The sequence below is a fragment of the Etheostoma cragini genome, chromosome 7 (assembly GCF_013103735.1).
Source record: "Etheostoma cragini isolate CJK2018 chromosome 7, CSU_Ecrag_1.0, whole genome shotgun sequence".
NCBI lineage: Eukaryota > Metazoa > Chordata > Actinopteri > Perciformes > Percidae > Etheostoma > Etheostoma cragini.
Window position 1 is genome coordinate 17,581,271 of NC_048413.1, and position 8,538 is coordinate 17,589,808.

An 8,538-nucleotide genomic window follows, 5' to 3' on the forward strand; every position below is an offset into this window, starting at 1 on the left:
TGGAAAAAGGCTGCAATGAAACAAAGAGTGAAAAATTTAAAGGGGTCTGAATACTTTCCGTACCCACTGTATATGGATCCTCATAGGTAATATCTGATTTAAAAGAACTATTCATTCATCTGAATAAGCATGGGTCGCATATAAGATACCTTGTATTAAAACCTTAATTTTTCATAAGTTTGATGTGACCCCGATATTATATTTGTCAATTCCAACAAATAACAGCAAAGGTGCTGTATGTAGCATTTGCCATGAATTATTTTATTTGATATGAATATTGAAAATACTTTGAGACATTGATTACAAGAAAATGGAAGCTGTTTACAATTGTGAGGATACCGGCATCACCATTTGTCCCTTGTTGCTTGTGTACTGGTACTTACTGTACATTAGTCCACATTTATTTTACCCATTCCTCTATTAGTTATTTTTGTTTATTGAAAATGTGGTTACAATCTGGATCATAATTTACCAACACTTACAATACCTCTGTGTGCAACAGAGGCTACGCTATTGATCTCTACCACATTTGCACTGTGCATTATTAAAATCAAGGTAATTTAAGTAATTGACTGCAGCAATGGCATATTGTTTGCAGTAAAAATGTCAAACAATGATACATTGATTAAAATGACATACTAAACAGTTGCCACTCTAAATCAATCCATTTGGGAAAAATAACAAAATACGGTCAAATTTGGTGAAGCTTATGATGGACAGTTGTGCTCCAGGCTGCCAAAGGTGTTGATTCAACTTGATGGTCATTTAGAGGCAGTGGTTTGTAGTGTTATTAAGCAAATGTCTTGTTAAGTGTTTTTTGGTCAGCGTTAACGAGGGTCTACTTGTAACCACTAGTTCTCTTTGTTAGAGCAGTATATCTTTGTCTGGAATATATTTATTGAGAAGTCCCTTTTGAATTATATAATATCACAGTGGTTGTGACACAATGACGACTGGTGAAACCAAAAAGCAGCTTCACACCTGTGAGTCATTTCTAAATTGAGTGACAGATTAATTGTACCCAAGATCTAAAAAATTACAGAGCTCAAGCCAACATAAGGCAGCTAAAAGAGGCAAAAAGAGGACAAACAGTCTCTTACACTACTCTTAGCAGCAGTACATCACCCTTACAGTAATTTGGGGTTTAGTGTCTTTCTCAAAGGCTCTTAAGCAATGTTTGTAGTCAGTAACAACAGACACATTTTAGTTGATAATGTGCAACAATTAACAGCCCAGCATTCCTCCCTCAGTGCCAGGAATCAACTCAACAGAGTTCCTGCATTAGTTTGTTGATAGTAAGTATCTTTACCTCTGGGCCAACCTTTTTTTTGGCAAGATGATATTGCACTGACATCATCATCTCCCGATGCCTTTACGGTCCTGATAAAAGGTCCCTAAATCTTGAACTCACAGTGCAGACAAAATTAGACTTGCTGCCTGTGGCCTTGCACTGCTGAGCAGAAAACATCGGGAAAAGGAGCAGGTGGCAGCAGACATTAGTGCCCACGTCCTTGTGTCAATCTGAGCAAACATTTTTTAGTGCAGCTCATTTGGTTATACATTCTGCCAAAATTACTTTAATGCTTCCGTTTCAGTTGGGGAAGAGGCAGGTGTTAAGTGTGGTAAAGGCTGAGAAGATGAGATTGATGGAACAACTTGCTACGTGTTGTGAATTTTCAGACCGAATATCAGGAAGTCTGTCCTGCTCTCTTATTCCAGGGTACTTTATTTGACACATGAAGGAGACCTACACATTTATCTCATACTTTAGACAATTGAATTATTTGTATCCATAGAGACTGAAGAGCCTCATGTACAGCAAGCTTACACTCACCAGACATCCCAATGTTTAGGATGTGTGTCTGTTCCATTTATTTAAGCAGCTATAAATGTTTTAACTGTTGTGGGGGATGATACTAGAGTACTCTCAGCTGAATAGGCATTACCTATAAATATTTTAGCTCTCATTTCACCAACTTTCCATTGACTCATCTTGGCTGTGTAAGTGTGTGTGTGTGTGTGTGTGTGTGTGTGTGTGTGTGTGTGTGTTTGCGTACAAGGGTTCAATTTTGCTTCCCAGTAGTAGGTTGTCTGACATCTGCAATCAATAAAGCTATTGAACCAACAAGGTCAGCCTACCTCTCATGAGATTGGCAATTTCTCCGTTATATGAAGTTCCATGAATCTACACAATCACACATGGTCTTCGGTTGGCTGCAGGATCCCATTTTCTTCTCTTTAATATTTATATAAATAATCAAAATAAATGCAAATCAATGCATTAATATTAATTGTTTCAAATAAATGTATATGCATTTTATTTGAGGTACATGCCGACATATTTCAAATACATCGCAAAGACACTTTGCTTTTTTAAATTAAACACAGGGTTCTAGTAACCATATAAACCCATATATGGGGGAGCAAATAAAATCTATTATCAGCAGGAAAAAGTGTTTGGAAAATTCTCCAGCTTCACAACTGGCTTAACAAAACAAATGTCGCCTGGCTCTGTGGTATGCCTCTTTACAAGAAATGTTTGCCTCCTTCATGAGAATAGAAGGCAGTTGGGAGTTGTGTTTGATTTCATTTTGAAAGCATTAGAGGCTTATACATAAGTGAACCATGCAGTAAAATGGAACAAACAATGGGCATGTCAACAAAAATGGGTTCTCCCATACCTTTCCTCTCCAGAGGGCTCCTGCACATAAACACACTTAAATTTCCAATGTTAAGATCTATCCTAAGTGATTGGGATTTAGATATTCAGAGGTCCAAGACTCAGACCACTGTATGGATTTTCCTCCTGCTGGATAGTCTCCTCCTAATGAATGTTTTTACTCTCTACTTGTCAATGACACAACGATCCCTTGCACTTAGAATAAATAACAGTAAAAGCTACAAGCATGTTAGTGTGTTTTTAAAATCCAAACTTATAGTGACTGTTTTTTTAAAGATGTGCTTTAGTTGCAATTAGACACCAACACCAATTCACAACACGCAGTACACAAACGGTCACATCAGCGCATTTCAGAAAATGCAAAAACACAATCAACCTCAAACAGCTGGTAACGAGCAACTGCTCTGCACTTCTTAAGTGTTAACTTGCACATTTTTGGTGATAAATGATGCAGAAATAGTGTGAAATGGCAATGTTTTTTTCATTAAGGCCGTTACGAACAGTGGTGGATCTGCTTGGCTCTCGTTTTCATGGATGACCATTAGCTGGTTAAGGGTGAACACATCTGTCTCCCGATGCCTTTGCCAAGCTTAGCGTTAAGGATTTCGAACACATGAATAATTCAAACATGCTAATTAACATAAAGGATTCCTTAATGGTCAACATGCTGACTTATGTGTACATGAAACAGAAAATCTATAATAGAAGTGTATGAAGACAAAACTTTGTTGTTGCACTGTAAGGAAACTGTCATGGTTTTGTCAAGTTTCTGTTGTAGTATGTTTCATGTTTTCTGTTTGTTTATCTACTTCCTGTTTTGTTTTGAAATCCACAGTTTGGTTACATCCTCGGTCACTTGTCTTCCTGCCCTTGTCTACTTTCCCGCCCACATGATTATCATCTCCTCCCCTAATTAGATTCACCTGTTTGTTTTCAGCTTCCCCTCATCCCAGCACTTAAATACTTACCATTCTCACTTCATCTCTGCCAGATTGTAGTCCCTGGCGTTTTTGGACTTAAGCCTGTTTCCCGTTTACAATTCTTGCCTGCTCCTTTTGTACTTTTGCCTACCTGATTGTTACTGAACTTCTACCTGCCGTTTGACAACGATTACTGCCCGCTCCTGCTCTATTGTTGCCTGCATTGTTCTTTGGACAATAAAAGTACTTACCTTTTATCACCTGTCTGAGTCGTGGCTTTGGGTCTGCCATTGTTCTGTTATAGAAACTGTCTTGTTATTAGAACTGTAATTGATTAATTAAAAATATATACTACTGTAACCTAATGAAAGCTAAACTAAAATGAAATGATATGATTTGCATTGTTAATAGAGATTCATTATGTACATACCCAATTTTTACTTCCAATGTGCTTTTTCAACTTTTATTTAAAGCTTTTTTTTTTATAAGAATAGGAAAATGAATTGTGTGTCTTCACAGCTATTATTTTACAAGGATTTTATCATTGGGTTAAAGAAACTGCAGATATAAGGCACAAGGCCTTGACTTTGCACTTATTGTCAAAGCGTCCATTATTTGGAATAAAGCAAAGACAGTGCTCATGCAAACACACATTCTTACCCAGGCTTACTCTATCCCTCAGTCTCACACACTCACTCACTCACTCACTCACACACACAATGTTACTGGTACAGAAATATCCAAAGCAGAGCCCATCACAACACAAACAAACAAAGCCTAACTGCAACCCTAAGTCCCATATTCCCAATGTGTATGTGTTTTAAAGTCATTTAACATTTCAATTACCTTTTTCTCTTGGGCACCAATAGTCTAGCGAGCTGCCTGTAATACTTTTACGTGGTTATGATGTAACGCCTCGTATTCCGCTGCAACACTAACATTGCACACGTTCTCACACACACTCAAACCCATGGGCCTTGTGTCCATAAATGGAGGCAGCTGGCTTTGATTGCACTTATCAGTCAACATTTATTACTGGTCCGTGTGCATTTAGCACCCATGGCAATGCAGTTATTTTGTTGGGCAGCAAATATCAGATAATGCATTGCAAGTACAACAAAATTGTTTTTCATAAGGCATTTGAAGTTCCCAGTGTAGTCTACACAATACGATTATACACAATACATCATTAAAAATGCAGGCAGCATAGTGGTGATGGTGCAGTGGATATTGACACAAGCTTTTGGTGTGGGGGAGCTGGGTTCAATTCCCACTGTAATATGTCAGTGTGCAACCTCTGAAATATATAGCAATTGTAAGTTTTTTTGGAGGAAAGCGTCAGTTAAATGACATCTAATGTAAAGTATAAGCATTCTCATCTGATACAAGAAACTGTGCTTTTTTCTGTTAACTGTGCTGTATTCTCTGAAGCATTCTTCTTCAGAGAGAGCATTGCTCCATCATCTCTCTTATTTCCACAGCACTGTTTCCATCGTGGCACTCTTTCATTAATCTGACACTTAGATGTAAGGTTGGTTAGATCAGATGTTGCAAAGAACATCTGTTTTCTGCAGGGCAGGCAGATGTTGAACATTGTACTGAAAGGAGTGATTGCAAAGAAAGATTCCTGACATCTTTAGGTCAAGGTGCATACATGCTGGTCCTCAACACACAAAGAAACTTAAAATTGGATGATTTCCTACAAAGCAGTAGTTCAGCCTTGTACTATGGAAAATTATTGAAGCACTGCTAATATTCACAGTCTGAATGACAGCCTTGCAATAGTAAAAGGGACTACCCATCGAAGCTAATGGCAGTGCAGAATCCCACTGAAATTTTGGTTGAATGGCTGAGGAAACCTCTATAGTTGTGCATCCTATGGTGTATGATTCAATTCAACATTTTTACCAGTGCATTTAGTTTGCATTTCAGCCATATATCTGTCGAGAGGAGCACACATCAATCATATTTTACACTTACTTTGCTGATTTGTTGATTTTAATCTGCCATTTAAAAGTAGGCAACACGATTAATTAATTAGTTAATCAAATTGTTTTCAAATTCGTACAAAGTATTAACTGTTTTTTTAAAGAAACCCACCTTGAATGTTTTCCTGCCCATTGAAATTGAAAAGAAAAAGGTTTTATGGTCCATATTCCACTTTTTAATTTTTACATTCAGCTTCATTCACCTTCCTTAAGAATTATCTGAAGGTCACTAAGGATGTCACAAGTGTGATGTAGTAGATAGTATGTGTTAAATCAGACAAGGTGACGTACATGGCCGGGTTGGTCAGTGGGTGAAGCAGGCGCACGTATACTTGGAGGTTTGTGCACTGACACAGGGGTCCAGGGTTCAAGTCTGACCTGTGGGGATTTCCTGCATGTCTTCCTTCTCTCTCACCTATCTGTCCTGTCTAATAAATGTGGAAAAGACCCAAAAAACAGTCTTTAAGAAATAGACACAGTGATGCATGATTGACTACCAGCTTTGCTTGTCAGTTAGTGTAATCACTGTGGTGCATTGGTAAAAATGTAGCATGAGTGTCTTCGACCACCAAGCCACCAGGGAGACCCCAGTCCTTTAAAAAGGTTGAAAGAATGAAGAGTTATTTTGGATGAAAACATTTTTTTCCTTAACTGCATTGGGAATGAAATAACTTAACAGAAGGCAGTATGGAAATCTCATGGAAATCAGATCTCAGAAGCTCCCTCTAGTGTTTAGCTCTAAAACAATTAAAATATATGCACAACAGATCCAGCAGCAACAACAGCAAAATAATGTTTCTTGCTTTATCAACTGAAGGAATCCACACATATCTTTACACATATACACACTGCACATACGCTTTGCCCTTTCTTTGATAGTGAGAGTGGAAAGGTGGGAGAGAGATGGGGGATGACAGATAGCAAAGGGCCGCAGGTCGGACTTGAACACGGGCCGCTGCAAAGGACTCAGTCAGCATTAGGGCGCACGCTCTTACTGAGTGAGCTAGAGTTCACCCCGCCACACACAGTATCTCTTCCAGTCAACCAAGGACAAAACACTGGGAGACGCAGTTGTGGGACAGCTGGTAGACATTATGTTTCATGCTCAAACGCACCTTAGAAAAGATGAACACTGTACGTGAGATTGACACTGTTGATACTGTAAAGTGCACATATCATCTTCTGTAATATCAAAAGTTGACATAAATATGAATTTTCAGTTGGATTGATCAGTCAGCTTTTGTTTGCTTCTCTAAAATCAGATGACATCAACAATGTCAAAGGGATTTAAAAACGTACCTATTATTTACTACATTAAAACATAAAGCCTGGTACATTGTTTCAAACTTCCTGAGCTTGCTGGAGTAAGGCTGCAAAAATACTATTCGTGGTTTGTGTAGCTGCTTCCCTGCTGTGCAAGGCCATGCGATATGTCACTAGGGGGCATTGTTATACCACAGGTGGAAAGACCTGCCACCAGTAAAATATATGTTGATCACTATGGCAACTAGATTTTCTACACTCTTTCCTCTGTGAAATATATTTTTCTTGTTTTCTCTGCAGTTCAAAAACCCAGGGCAGAGGTCAATGAACTGCCATTGAGATTGTATATTTTGATAAAAAAATAATTACGATGAGATGTCAGACTCAACACTTGAATCGCAATAAGCTTTATTGGCCAAGTAAATGTGTCCACACACAAGGGATTTGTCTCCAGTTTAATATATATATATATACAATACAAGTGTATTTACAGTACATGTATATAAACAACAATATAATGACATATGTAGACAGTAAGACAATAGTGCATTGGGTGCTGAAATAGGAATTATTTATGTAAGAAGTTGCTTTATATACCTGAAGCAATAAGAGTTTGAATGAGTTTTCAGTTTGGGCAAAACTTTGTTTTTCTATGTACAATAGAATTACTTCTATGTGTACATATATGTAGAGAGGAATCAATAGATTGCACTTATCTGCAGTGAAGTTCTTTGAGCTAGAGAGAAACAGAAGTTGAGGTCAAGATTACAGGTCAGCGAAACACAATGGCTTTATAATGGTTGAAAATGTGGTGACCCCGAGCTATGCTCCAGTCTCTCTCTCTCTTTGAAAGGGTAATGTCAAGGTTCAAGACACTGTGTTCACTGCTGGTACGAGAGGTAATTGGAATGTATCTTCTTCTCTATTGCCTTACAATCAGGTTTGGACCTTGTGGGAATGTAGCATGGCACGGACAACTTGAGAGTGAAGAGCTATTATCTATGGTCTATAAGTATGGATGTAAGTACACTTTTTAGAGTTCTAGTACAGAGATCTTCCACAGGAGTCTGTGACCCCCTAGTTTTCCTAATCTGTTAATAAAAATGTTAATTTTTCTGAGAATAAATCGGCATATTTGGCAAATAACTAACATTTAATTCACACCACATTGATAATATCCTTACAAAGTAAGCTAAGGTAGCCAACATAGTAGCCAGTTAAACTTAAGGACTCAATGTGCCTTCCACATATCTGTAAAATAAAACATGATGTATAAATTGTATATGAACATTCATCCATCCATCCATTTTTATCCATCTGGCCCAGTTTAACATGATCAATTCTATGCAATACATGCAAGGGTTCTCTGCTCCGTCTGTCTTTCAGCTAAGGGGTCCTTGACTAACTAATCAAAGCACCAGTGTATTAAAGGGCCTTGCCGGAATAACATTTATAAAGGCATAAAGTTACCTTTATTGTCAAAGTATGCCTGGAAATGACCAACTAAAACCGCTTGTCAACAAAAGTCTATTTTTACACAGGAATTTAGAGGAGAAAGAGAGCATCCTTCACTGAGTGATTTAGTCATTTGACTACACAGAGAGTATCAACAATCCATCCATCCATCCATCCATCTTCGACCGCTTATCCGGTATCGGGTCGCGGGGGCAGCAGCTCCAGCAGGGGA

General features: G+C 38.1%; 1 long non-coding RNA gene across 1 annotated transcript in view; it reads left to right on the forward strand.

Annotated features, from left to right (window-relative positions):
* The window catches only part of LOC117947148, a 27,629-nt gene that overhangs the window by 16,180 nt on the left and 2,911 nt on the right, over positions 1–8,538 (forward strand). The window contains exon 2 of the long non-coding RNA XR_004657175.1: positions 7,272–7,278. This is a non-coding gene — a long non-coding RNA (uncharacterized LOC117947148). The remainder of the gene's footprint in view (positions 1–7,271; positions 7,279–8,538) is intronic.